At 38.2% G+C, this 14,187-nt stretch overlaps 1 protein-coding gene across 16 annotated transcripts in view; it reads left to right on the plus strand.

Moving 5' to 3' along the window:
* Nucleotides 1-14,187, plus strand: part of STS (steroid sulfatase) — a 148,469-nt gene that overhangs the window by 9,007 nt on the left and 125,275 nt on the right. For 14 of the 16 annotated variants that reach the window (XR_010884124.1, XR_010884106.1, XR_010884111.1 and 11 more), the window contains one exon: nt 2,548-2,643. The exons of 1 other annotated variant lie outside the window; for it this stretch is intronic. The gene's annotated coding sequence lies outside the window, so the exon portion shown is untranslated. Of the gene's footprint in view, nt 1-2,547; nt 2,644-3,358; nt 3,446-14,187 lie in introns of all 16 variants that reach the window. One more of the 16 variants, XR_010884107.1, reaches the window with a different exon arrangement.

Below are 14,187 nucleotides of genomic sequence, written 5' to 3' on the forward strand. Positions count from 1 at the left end.
AACTGTCTTTTCATTCCAGGTGTCTGTGACTTTCTCAACTATCTTCTGAAATTAGCCATCTATGTTCCATGGATTTCAGCATGAAAGAAATTAAAATAGTGCAAATATATAAGAAGTTAACAAATATGCTTCTCTCAGTTTTTAGCTCTGTTATCAATGTATTTCATTTATATTATGTGGAAAACTTATAAGCTTTTAGATGTGATGCACCAACATACAGGCAGTCCTGTATAGCAGTGTTCTTTATCATATTTTGCTTTCATGTAGACTTACATACTACCCCAAGTAGGTGGGCATTTATTTGTATGGTTACATTTAAGCCCAAACATTTAAAAGCAGAGATGTTTTGATGAATTGAGGCAAAAGGTCTACCCCACTGCAGCCACCATCCACTAGATAACAGGATCCTGATCATGGATATTTCTATCCTTTTCCCAAGCAATACTTCAAAAATAATTTCCTCTACCCATTCAAAGAGCTGAACTCTTTTGTATACAAGGATGTTTATGTATGAACTAATAGATACTGACTACCAGCTAGCAATCTGAAGACCAAAGCGTCTTAAAAAACAATGTTTGTAACAAATATGCAAATCAAACCAGAAGAGGGCTCTGCATTCATATCGATATGAAAAAAAAATGTTAGTCACAACAGATACTGTAATTTATTAAAGTAACAGATATATTCAGAATCATTAGAGACTACATTACTGGCATAACCACAGCCTAAATACCTTCCTTTTAGCACCTAAATTTTCAATCCTACTGATTCTTTGAAGCCATTCAGTAATTGTCACTTTAGCACCCCTTGGTGATTTCTAATCAAACATGGAGAATAAACCCAAGCAAAAAAAACCTCCATTCAATCTTTGTTCTGTGCGCAAATTTGTATGGGAGGAGGAGGAGAATGTTTGTTTTTTCTCTCATTAGTTCATCTTTTTTTTTTCTTTTTTTTCTTTGCATACTGTGGTGGTTAGAATGAATGGGGTCTTTTTATGCTGCATTTTTGGTTTACCATATCAAATGGCTTGAATTGTCATGTTAATTAGGCCATACAAGCCTGCATTTCATTTCATGACCAGGTCTGCGTTCTTGTGCTCTATTGTTCATTCACTCCATCTATAGTTAGGCAAACATAATTGTTTTATTATTGCTTTCTTCTAATTTACATCACCACAAGTTCTTGAATTACTAATATTGTTTAATAATTAATTTTAATAAAATTTATCGCAAATAATATACACTGTAAATTTTAATTTAAATAATAAATATTATTATTATATGTCCCTGAAGAGTTTCAGTATATGTAGATAAGAAAATAGGTAAAGTATCAAGTTTCCTCAGTGGATGTTGCAACTCTTGTACTGCTTCCTAAGTCTATATGAAGTGATTTTTTTCAGTACTTTCTAAAAATATGATTTATCACAGAGATTAAAAACTGGCTGTTTCTTTATTTGTGGGATGTTGACAAGATTTTTTAAATTTGGTTGCTTTGATTTGCTGTTTTTAATGCTTTTAACAACTGCAAGACAGTAGCTGCAGAGTTTTATGAAGGTATGATATAGAGCTAGCATTTCTGAGTTGTATCTGAGAGAGAAAAGGTTGGCAATTTAAAATGGTTTCAAAGATTTTGCAGTATGTTATCTTGAAATAGAGGAAAAAAATCACAGGAAAAAAACTCTGAACAAGCTTTTCTGATTTCTCAAAGCAAGGTTTAACTTAAGCTTTGTATTTAGACAGCTCTTTAAAAGCATTGGTTCGGTTTTTATTTCCCCCAGTCATTCAGTTAGTTTCAATATTATGCCTGGAAGAGAAATGAAATTTTATATTTATTTTGTATTTAGTGTGTAAGACTTGGACTCTGTTCACTTTCAATAGCACCAGCTGTCTACTCATCTTTGGACATGCATCTTTCTTTTTCTTCTTCAGTTTCCTTGTTAAAAATAAATACATGGGCCAGGGAGACGGAGGGCAAGAGGAGAAGGGTAATAATACATAAACTAGGTAGCACTTGACAAAGTTGAATGAATTTTCATCTTGGAGTTCTTGGACTTCCTGGGAAGTCTATGTATAGTTTCTGAAAGAATACATAGCAAGAAAAATAGGATTGTGTGTGGTGTACAATATTAATATAGAGAGAATTTCTAAATAAGTCGGCACCTCCAATGGAAAAGTTTGAAGATGACTGGTCTGAAGTTATGCTTACAAAAGGTGTCTTTAACACAGTTTCTCAGAAGTTACTATATAGGTATCATGCAGGAATGCGTAAAGTGTAGTGAAGGAGGAAATGTACTTGATATTCTTGCACCATCCTTGTTTTCCAAGAATATGATGCAAAGTCGTTAGCATTTGAAAAGCGTAACACGATCTTGAGCAACAAATTAAAACTAATATCTTGGTTAATCATGTATATTTATTATGAAAACGTCTGTATTATTTCCTCATGTGAAATAAGTTATTTTTCAAGAAACAGAGTAGAAGTTGTATATCAAGAAGAAATCTTTTTCAATGTTGTCCTTCTTTCTTCCCCTCCACCTTTCTATTTCAGTTCATGTGACTGGACTTTCTACCCATAAACTGATAAGTGCAGAGCCATCTTGTTTGAAAGCTAGAGGCAGAAACTGAAACAATTCCGTGCTGCAAGGTAAAATGCCCTCCTGCCCCTATGCCTGTCTATAGCTTTGTTCTAAATACCGAGGTGAGATATAGTTGGAGTTTGTATTCTTTTACAGCTCAAAGCAAATTCTTCATGACAGGAAATTAGCAATTATGAGAAGTCGTAACATACTTGGTGTTGTCTTTTCCTCATTAACTTAATGCAACGTATATTATATAAACAAAAAAAAGGGGTGGTAAGAAATACTGTCTTCTCTTGTCTATAGGATATTATCAACTGTAGAGGCAAAATTTTTTAACAAAAGTGTTGCAATGGATTAGAACATTCCCTGCTTACAATGGGTTAAAAGGCATATAAAGCCTTGTGACAGCAGTTAGAACAAACAAGAAAGCAGTGAATTTGAGGTTAGAACATTTTCCTGCTCTACAGCAGTGTTTTTTTCCTCACTACTTAAGCTCTGTATGTTCAGAAAGGGATGTTAATAGTATATGTCATTTTTTGTTACAAACTATTTCAAGAATCAAATGCAAATGAATAGTTAAATTAATTTTTTGGCGGGGTAGGGGGGAGAGGTTCTGAAATAAACTTGTTGTTTTGAAGTGAGTCAGGGTTATGTGCGGTGCAGCAAAATCCCTTTAATTCAAAGGAGGGAGCAAGCAAAACAAATATTTGTTTAAGTTATATTAAATAAATCTAATCTCTTCCTTTGCAATCTCATACACATCTGTCCTACTAACTGGAGGTAAACACAGTTACGGAGGAGATAGTATGCATTAGAGGAATCGCAGAGAGAGAGGGGATGGCAAGGAATAATAGAGAAACAGAGAAGGTAAGGAAAAATGGATCACTTCTGAATAGGTTATATCTGCCAGTTTTATATCAAAAGTCTACATTTCAGCAACTACTCTGAGACAAGAAAAAGGAAGGGAAATGAAAGAGGTGAAGCCTATTTAACCCCCAAAATGTGTTGAACAGAATCTGACCACACATATTGCTATGCACATTTTTGTAATGACTCAATAATAATATAGATGCCATACATCCGTTTTTTTCACAAGCGTATTTTCTGCCTTCTGCCCTTAGGGTACTCTCTAGACAGATTTTGGTAAACACAGACCTGTATCTAGGTTTTAAATCCCTGTCCGACCAGTGGCTAGGGCAGTTTTAATACTGGGAAAGCCACAGTAGCCAATAGGAAGCTTTGTGTGCCACTCACCAGTGGAAGAGCATGTGTTGAGGTGAGAGAAGTCGTAGAGGAGGCAAGCAGAGAGATGCAGCAGCAGCAGTAGTAGTAATAGTGGAGTAGCAATGATAATAGCAGTGCATGGGCAAGTAGAGTTGGAGAAGTCGAGCGCTACATCCAAGAGGAATTCAGTCCATGAGTTTGGATGGATGACATGGTAATGTGGGAATCTTGAGCAGAAAGGGGTTTGGAGTATGGTTTAGAAAGGTTAGGCTTACAGAAGTTAGAGTTTGTGGGGTGGCTTCTTGATTTTGTAAGAGGAAATTTGGGGATGAGGAGAAGTGGGAGGAAATTTAAGGTGAGAAAGGGATGGGAGGAAGTTAGGCCATTTGAGAAGGGCTGCAAAGAAGTGCTTAACAAGAATTGGTGTCTGTGGCACTCAGGGCTCTGAAAATGCAAGTTTGAATTGCTTCAGATTCAGAATGTTAGTGATTTTGGGATTTTCCACTTCCTGGATGAATATTTTAAATTAAAAGGCGATGGCACAGTGCACAGACCTGAATTTCTCTGACATTGTCTTAAACTAACCAGATTCGGGGTTACATGGTGTCTTATGCAAACATGCTTTCTGTAGAAATCACCAGTGTTATGAAATTTATTTAATTAGAAGTTAAAGTCAGTAAACCAATGAGCTACTTCATCTTCTTTTTTCATAATGTTTATATTTGCACTAGCTAACATCACTGGAAACTATGATGAAGAAATTTAGAAGCTGATGACATGCATTAGCCATTTACAAAAGTTATTCTTAGCTATGTAAGAAGCATCACATCTCCAGTTATTATATAATGGACAACTGGATATGTGAAGCTTAACAACAGTAGAGTATTAATCTTGAAAAAAGCATGTAGACATAGAGCGTCATACATTCTTTCTCAGTGATAAATAGAATCCATCCTTTAAAAACACAAGTATCTATTGTATCTAAAGACACAGGGAGAAAGGTAATAACCTTTCTTGAAAACTTATTTAAAGACTGTCACACTGTCGCACTTTTGCACTATCGCACTTTTTGCGAGTTTCACAATCACAGGACTGTCTGTTTGTCTGCTGGGAGGACCCTGCTAGCGAGGCAAGACCACAACACCTCCGTATCGCTTCTCCCCTCCCCGGGGGTCCGTGCAGATTCCAGGTGGCAGACTTCTTCAGTCTCGTTAATGCTGCCATTCCGCAGCCTTGCGCATATCAATCCTTGCGCATATCGGTTGGTGGACTTCTTTAGTGCTGTTAACTCCTCTGTTCAACAGCTTTGCTCACATCAGTTCTTGTGCATATCAGTTCTTTTGCATATCAATTGACAAACTTCAGTCCTGTTAACTCTTCACTTGCCTGTCAGTCCACCCCGTGACCAGAGTCACAGCCGTACACCCCCCCTTTTTTGCCCCTCAAGGACAATCATGGGTTTGGTGTTGTTGTTGCAAAGGCAAGTAACCTGTGTTTAAAGCATTTACCTTAGCAAAGATTGTGCGTAATGTTAAAGCTTTCAAGCAGGCAAAAGCAATACATATAATGATTATCATGAGTACAATTATTATGACAGTTTGTAAGCCTGACGCGAGTCAAGCTGATACGGAGAGTCTGAAATTTTGGAACAATTTTTGCAGCCAATTAAACCTGTTATCATTATGCTGTTTAATGTCCAAAGCTATGCATTTAAGGTTTGTGATCTCCCCTTCAATGAGGGTCAAATGGTCACTCAGGTTGAAGCAGCACATGCCTTTGAATTCTTCACATCCATGGTTGTGTTGTAAAAGAAGATAGTCAACTGCCGCTCTGTTTTCTAATACACTGGCACGCAAGGCTTGCACATCTTTAAGCATTGCTGATAAGGCAGCAGAAGTGGTGTTGATAGTCTTAGCTGAAGAACATGGGAGCTTTTTTATAGCTTGATAGTTCATAGCAACTCCCACCCCAGGTGTAAGGAATGCTGCAGCTGAGATTTGTGATGTTGAAAATAAGATTACTTCTGAATTACATTCAGGGTTGAGGGATGAGGTCTCCCTCCTCTTTTGTTTCCCAAATATTGACATTGCTGCCCCATGGGTTTGAGATCAATGTTGTCACCAGGGCTGTCTGGAATAGGAACACAAGTCTCCACATGGTATCCTGTAAGAGAACACATTTATGTTTTCCTCGAGGCGGGGTGCCTCGGAATAAGTGGTTAATAATCAGGAATTATCCACCGAGAACTGATTTGGTGTTTTTTTTCTCCATGGCATCAAGTGCTTCCCATGCAAGGGGCCCTCGGGGTTTAGATTGCCACCCCGCAGCTCTTCTGTGTGAAGAGGTGTCAGTGAACCACACTCCATTTAGGTCAGACTTTTCAGTGAGTGGTTCAGCTACTGCAATGGGAGATCTTGGTAGCCTGGTATTGTTTCTGGTGCAAGGCTTGTTAAGGGTAATTGGTATTTGCTTACCAGTATCAATTAAAAAAGAAACTTAGTGTTTTCTAGGTCCAACCAGAATCACAATCCGGGGTTCTAAACTTTCAGGCTGCTGCGCTATTGATAGTACTCGGATCGGTTGGCCTGATTTTCAACCAGCACTACCTAGTTTTTTAGATCATGCTACTCTCCTCGTAACTCCGAGAAAGGGTTACTAGGCTTAGATTCTTGTTTGCTATCTTGTGAGCCAGGTGGGGCAGATGGCAGAGTCGCCCTTTTCACTTGTTCCAATTTACTCACTATCTGTTCTGTCCTCTGTTTTCTGATTATGTAGCGTGGATCATGGGACACCTAATGCCAGGGCATGTCGCCACAATCTATTTCGTTTCTCCCTGTCTACCTGTTTAGTTCCTATTTCCTTATCGTGCCACCTGGGGTGGGGAACGTCCTCTCCTCGGGGCGTATGAGGCAGTAGTCCGTCTAATGCACTTTTCCTGTGGTTTGGTATCCATCCCCATCTCTTGCGCTGTTCGATGCACTTCTAACAAGGTATCCGCCCATGTCGGTATTGGCATGTGGGGGGGGGGGATTGAGGTTATTATGATTGTGTGCCTCTGCAGCTACAATGCGATCTCGTATCCCTGTATTAAAGGTGTTAGGCTGTTTGGGCTTACCGGGGCTTGCATGGGGACGTCATAGGCTCCCCTCTCATATATCTGCTGTACACAAGCTGCCTTTTGTATGGCTTCTATAAGCTCACTATGGGTATTTATATCTATTCTCAAAGGTTCTCCTCTGTTCCTCGGGTCTTGTCCCCCTGCCCAATAGGCTACTTGGGAGGCGAGAGAGCGATTCCCAGCTCTACCCGTCAGGAAAACTCCTGGTCCCCAATATCCTGATGCCTCCTCTTCACTTAGTATTATGCGATCACCTCCTGTTAAGGATACCCGCCACAAATACTCAGTTTCTGTTTCTGTAGGTTGCCTGCAGTAATTCTCTTGCAGTTTTCCCATCTCGTCTCCCGAGTAAGGGGTAGTTCTAACTGTGGTTCTAGCGTTACCCCCATGGGGTCCTGTTGCGGTTTTGGTTTTTACAGCCGGCCGCACATCCAGAGGTGAGGGTTCTGGAGGGTACAAATCACCATCGTCCTCTGAACTACTGCAGTTTCCCCATATATCTCCGTCCCAATCATCCAGGTCCTCCACCAACATTTTTCTAATCTGAGCTGCTGTGGGGGGCTTCCTTGCTGTTGAAAGGACGAGTTCTAACTTGTTTTGTAGTTTCTGATTTCACTCTTTCTCTAATTTCAATTTTCTTTCAAGATCTACACACTCCTTCACCTTTCCTTGTAACTGTTCTTTAGTTTTTTGATGGGTCCGATTGGCTTGTTGGGCCGCCAGTAAACAGGCCCCTAAGATGGCACATATACCACCTTTTCCTTTCCCATCTCTTTGGTTACCTCTGACTTCCTCTATCCTACACACAACAGAGGCTTCATTTTCCCAATTATCATTTGCCCAGTCAATCCCACAGCTTGAGGGTCCGCTTCCGTGCCTTCTCAATAACTCACACAGCGACATAGTTCAAAAATGTTTCTATCTGGTTACCCCAGCTTATGTATCCACTAAGTCTCTATCCTATCCTATCCTTATCCTATCCTGCCGACTACGCCAAAACTGTCGCACAGTCACACAGTGAAGGTTCGATAGCAACGACTGAGACAGTAATATAATAATAATAAAAAAGATGTTTATTTCCTCACACAAGTTCTTGGATTAGTAACATCCATTAAAATAATGCGATTACTAATTTAGAAAAGATAACACCAAACCATCAGTTACTAATTTAGAAAGGATAACCTGAAACCGTCGATTACTGCGCTCTTAATTGGAAGCACTGCTTATCCCTGCTTGAAAGCTTTCTTGTTCACTCTCCTAGTGAGAGGGCTCTCAACCTCGAGGAGTTACCTTACCCCAGCGTCCCAGGAAAAGGGGAGGGGGGAAAATACTCACGGTCCAGCCGGAGAGGATGATCAGGTCACGTTCCCGTCCCTGCTCAAACTCTCCTAGCTCCCAAGTCTCTTTTCATACGGCTGGGGCTCTGGGCAAACACTGCCTTTGCTGACTTTTAGCAAGTTTCACAATCACAGGACTGTCTGTTTGTCTGCTGGGAGGACCCTGCTAGCGAGGCAAGACCACAACACCTCCGTATCGCTTCTCCCCTCCCCGGGGGTCCGTGCAGATCCCAGGTGGCAGACTTCTTCAGTCTTGTCAGTGCTTCCATTCCGCAGCCTTGCGCATACCAATCCTTGCGCATATCGGTTGGTGGACTTCTTTAGTGCTGTTAACTCCTCTGTTCAACAGCTTTGCTCACATCAGTTCTTGTGCATATCAGTTCTTTTGCATATCAATTGACAAACTTCAGTCCTATTAACTCTTCACTCGCCTGTCAAAGACATTCTGAAAATGATTTAAAAAGCAGGTTATTCATTTCAAACCTACTTGCAGCATGCTCCAGTCCAGGTCAAAAGATAATTGTGCCTGGAGACCCCTGGAGCTATTGTTGAGAAACTGCTCAAATGTTAAAAGAAAGTTGATACTGATGTACCACAAGAAAATGGAAATATGCCTTTCTGAAATACTTTTTATTCTTATAGTTCTTAATACCCTTAAAATATCATAAAAAATAAGATGACAATGAAGTGAAATGAATGTAGTCTTCAGCTAATAATACATTTCATTCATTTGTGGTGTTGAGACTTTGCCTATTAGCTTGTATGTGCAAAGACATGATGTCCTGTTTTAACAGTAAGAACTTAAAGTTTCCTATCGTCCCCATGAAAGAGAGACAAAGTATGAGAGAAGGAAGGGGGAGTGGAAGGGACAGGCGTGTTCTACTAAGACACAGCGGAAGGATTTTCTTAATCCTTTGTGGCTTAGATGATTGCTGTTTTTCCTGTATTGCTGTAATACAATATACATGATCTACACTGTTTTTGTTTTTTTCTTCTGTCAGGCCCTTAAGGACCTCCTTAGCCTCTTCTTGTACTGTATGCAAATACTTTTAGAATTATTTACTGTTTCAGATATCATTCTTTTTAAGACTTGAATTCTACTTGTTGCTTAATCCCATTATGTTTAAATTACATCCTTGAAATATTCTGCCAAGCTAAGTATATTCACAATTAATTCTTTTTTCTTGATGGAGGAGTAAGTCAGCTGTTCTTTTTTATGCTTACTGAAATTAATAAATGATTAAGGCTTTGGTATTGGGATAAAAATTGGCTAATATGCAAGTATATGCTAATATCTTTGCCCTTTGGCTTGCACATTTCTCAGGAGAAGTTTCTGATCTATGTAGTTTGTAATTAGACAATTTTATAGCCACCACATAGCTCAAAATCCTTCTCTTCCTAATTGCACAGGTGTTCTTTCCAAGGTAAATATTTTTTTGTTTTTTAAGACTGCCTTAATTCGTGATCCTTGCCTTTTGTTTCCAAATATATTTTCCAATAAATGTATTTGATTTTAAAGCTGTTTTGTGCTTTTAGTGGTTGCAGTGACTAATGCAAGTAGAGTCCATCTGTATTAGAACTAGTTAGAAAAAGGTTTTCTATCATTTTATTAATTCTTTTAATTCTTTTAATCTAGGTGTTTGGTTTTTTTCTACTATGTTAATTGGGGCAGAGTAAAAATTGTGAATGGAGAATTCTATTCTCTTTGTTCTAGTTTCATGTTAGGTCAGTGAAAAACACTTAAGAGCTGCAGAAATACTGTTTTGCCTTGAACTCTTTCAGTTATCTTTAACCCTGTTCAATGTAGTGAGAATATCTCCTTGTCCAAAAGAGCAACAAAGAGTGGTTTGCTTTCACTTTGTAAATGCTAGACAGGCCATTTTTTCAGGTGTAAAAATAAAAGAGAAAAATGTCTTTTTTTAAATTGGGGATATTTTTAAAAACTTACTTTTTGCTTTAAATTTGGTTATTTTTTTCTCCCTAAAAGTTATCATATTAAAAAATTCCAATTTTTCTTGAGACATGTTCATGACTATTGCAGAACAAGAACACATCATTCGCTGGATATTCTGGCTAATGGAAACCAGTGGAAGTAGTTCAATACTGAATTCATCTAGCGCTTCTCATTTTAACATAAAGAGCCAGAGTGATGCTGATTTCAGTAGCTTGGTAAATGGACATAATCCAAATGCAGACCAAAGTGATACTGTGTTGCAGTAAGGATAAATGGGGGGGGATGGGGTGGAGGGGATTGTTTCTTGTTTTTTCTATTACTCTTTCTGGGAAACAGTGCAAGCGTTCAAAGTAGGTAGTATTCCTGACAGCCATTTCCTCTTGATTAGTTTACTTACCTTCTTAACACACCAGTGCTCAGTCTTTACAATGGGACAGACTGAGCAGCTTTTGTGGAGAGCCTCGAGGGCTACTTGCAGCAATCAATTGATCTGAGTGTGCTGTGTGATAGGCACACCATTGATCTCTCTTTTCCTACCCCTTACGTGAGAGACAAGCATGTGCATCACTGTCACATAAGCAGAATGAATGCATCCCCCATTGTGTGATGGGGGTCGGGAGCACGTGAATAAGTGCATTCCAGTGAAATGAGCCAAATGTCCGCTTTCCACACGAATAACTGAACAGTGCACATGCACATTAACAGACTTTCTGTCATATGTCAGGAGCTCTTTTGTACAAGGATTGCATGAAATGAGGTAATAAGATCAAAGTGGTTGGCAGGTCACAGGATGTTTTAGTTTTCCAGTGTCTGCATTAGTCTTTAAGCAAGAGAGCAGCAGGGAGGAGGCCATGGACTAGAGTCAGACTGAGCTCATAGCTTGTTGGCTGGTCACTTCTGACAAGAGCTTCCTTGAAATAACATTTTGGTCAGATAACAGTGAGGAATGTAATTTCTGTTCTGTCAGAGATAAAGTTTATTTGCCTGATCACATTTGTGCTTATAAGCTAAATACGGGGTTGGCTATAGCTTACTTCATTCAGAGACCTGATCACCAATATTACCATAAACTTTGCTGTTGGATGTTATCACTCTTATATCAAACATTTTTAATTAAGACTAATGAAAAAATAAAGTATTTTTATTTGAGACAGAATATATACCTGATTGCTATACAATCTGGAAACTCAAAATACTTATATGCATCCCTTGGAGCAAAGTTTTGCAACTTAAACTGATGAAGAATTGTCCCTAGTTCTCAGAGTTCAGTGGGATTACTCAGAGAGTAAGAAATTGTTACAGCAGTAAGGTTAGTAGAGCACATTCTACTATTTGCGAAGTTATAGTGGTTGTTTGCCACACAAAGTTGCTTGGTCACATCTTGTGCTGAACGCATGCGAACAGATACCCACCATCAAGGTGGCTTCCTTTCTTATGCCTCTAGTCAAACCTAGGTGTTTAGGCTCTCTTTCTAGTCTGTGGAAAAAGATTGTGATCATCACTTCCAACACTTCATTACACCAGTCTTGAGAAGAGATGACTCATCCTCTTAAGGTGCCTGTCTCTATTAATTAGAGAGGAAGACTAGATAATTAGCTCAGACTAAATGCCTAACTTTAAGATGAATAAATTTAGATGGATTGGATTGCACCATTAGTGCCAAGTCTATAGGGGCTATCTAGGCATTTACTTCCATGTGGGTAAAATTATATTGGCTGTATGCATGCTTATCTCTATTTTGGTGTCTGGTACAGTGAGCTCTACTGAGAACCCGTGAGTGCTGTCATAATGCAAGTATAAATAACAATAGAGCTGTATTAAAAATCATAATTCCACACTTTGAGAACAAACTAATGCAAATGCAACTTCTTTCTTCTTTAAATGGAATGTCCTTTCAGAAATAATATAAAAGACTGATAATTATATTTATTCACCAATGTGTTCCTTGCTAGCCTTGTATAGCAAAGCAATATTAGCTAGCTATTTCACTGCAGTTTCTCCAGGAAATAACTTTGACTAGAAAAGTAATTGTGGATAGAGGAAATGCAATGATATTATGTTATAAGATCCAAAGCTTTGGTCTTAATAGACTCTAGAGGATGCTAGTGAGTAACTCAGGGCAGGGATATGGGGTTTTTTCACTGGGTTTCATGTCTTTCCTCTAACAAGCATTTGAAGACTACCATTCCGGTGGAAAAAGGCCTAGAAACTGCTTTCAAATTGGATGAAATTGAAGTTTAGTGTGAAGTGGTTGGCCATTTGTCTTACTGTCCCTTTGAAGACCACAATTTATATACCAACCTTCAGTCCTGTCCACTATCCCTGGGAAGGCAGTGTATTGGTGGAATTTACTACCTTAGTCCACTGTATTGCCTGTAATTAGACAATTTTTGTCCTTTTAAAACATTTTGTGGTCTATTACTTTGGATATGAATGAAAATCTGGGAGGCACCAGTTTGACTCTTTTTTAGGTGAAAATAAATACACTGTAATCAGTCAAAGAGATGAAGCTTTTGGTATATATGTTGGTCCAATTCAAATGGATATAACCTAACTCTGATGTTAATTCCATGTGTGGAACTCACCATCCTGTAGAACTGTACAGTCTTTGTCTGCTTGCTTATCATAAAAGCAGAGATACAAAAGTAATTTTTATCACACAAGTACTTCTTCCTCATGTCCATTTGACACCCTTGAAAAAGGCAGCATTAAAACCAGACATTTCACAGATTTGGCTCTGGTATATAACAAAAACATGAGTGGACAGCTTTTAAAACTATTAATGAAGTTAGAAATTGTGGGAAGGTTTTAGTTAAGCTCTCAAAGTACATAAGCAAGTGTCATGTTAGGTTGGTTAATACAGCGTTATAAAGTTCTTATTCTAATAGGCTCACATATTAAAACAGATATTTAATAATAGTATATGTCAACAGCTTCTGCATATTTTCTCAGCATCTTGTAATATTTATTGAGATTGATATGGATTTCAAAAAGGAATCTTTCTCAGCTCTCTCATGTTTATGTTCTATGAACATCTAATGGTAATTTATTATATATTTCAGCTAAACACTAAATGTGTGCTCAGAGGCACTGACCTAAAATTCTCTTGAAGTGGTGGATTGCAAAGACAGAGCAGAGATGCATCCTTCGCATGTGCTCAGACATTTTAGTAATGTGCAATTACTGAATCTGAAATATTTCTTTTAAATTCTTTAGAACACTTTTCTCTGGTTTCAAGGAAGTGACATGACACAATCAGCAGTTAAAGGAATTCTCTTTCTCAGGAAGGTGGATAACTGGCAAATAGGATGACTACCCGTGTTATCTTGTGTTTCTTCTTTATTATACTACTGACCAGAGCCCACATTGAAAATGAAATTACTCATAAACGTTTGGCTAACAGGTGAAATGTTGTGAAACAGTAATTGTGGAAAAAGTATATCCACTAATATGTGTATGTAGTTACACATTTTTATTTAACAAAATAATGCTAGTATGTCACAAAAGATAGTCTTATCTTCCATTCATGTTATAATTTACTACAGAAATAATATTTATTATTAATGTTGCCATTAATTCTGGAATTTAGTTGAGATTAAACTAGTAAACTCTTGAGACACCATTTTAAAAAGATAGCTAAATCAAACTTATATCTGGTGAAAGCTTTGTGGTTTTGTCTAGATATGATTCAGTCCTAGTTAGTAATCATGATTAAGCAAGAAACATGTTTTTTTGTTACGGTGTTTTTCCCAGCTCACACTAAGTGAAATTTTTGTGTAACAAGAAACAACCTTTAATGACTTAAATACAGATTTTCATGTATGTACATAATTACCTAAAGATGCATACTGAAATCTAAAGGAACTTTTCAAAAAAGCGTTCCAGTATGTGTATATGCAAACTGTTATGCCCAGCCCTCTCTGCCCGCACTGTGAGAGGGCTGAATGCAAATCATTTCCAACCTAGAAAACAAAGA

Source organism: Apteryx mantelli, chromosome 1, assembly GCF_036417845.1.
Source record: "Apteryx mantelli isolate bAptMan1 chromosome 1, bAptMan1.hap1, whole genome shotgun sequence".
Taxonomy (NCBI): domain Eukaryota; kingdom Metazoa; phylum Chordata; class Aves; order Apterygiformes; family Apterygidae; genus Apteryx; species Apteryx mantelli.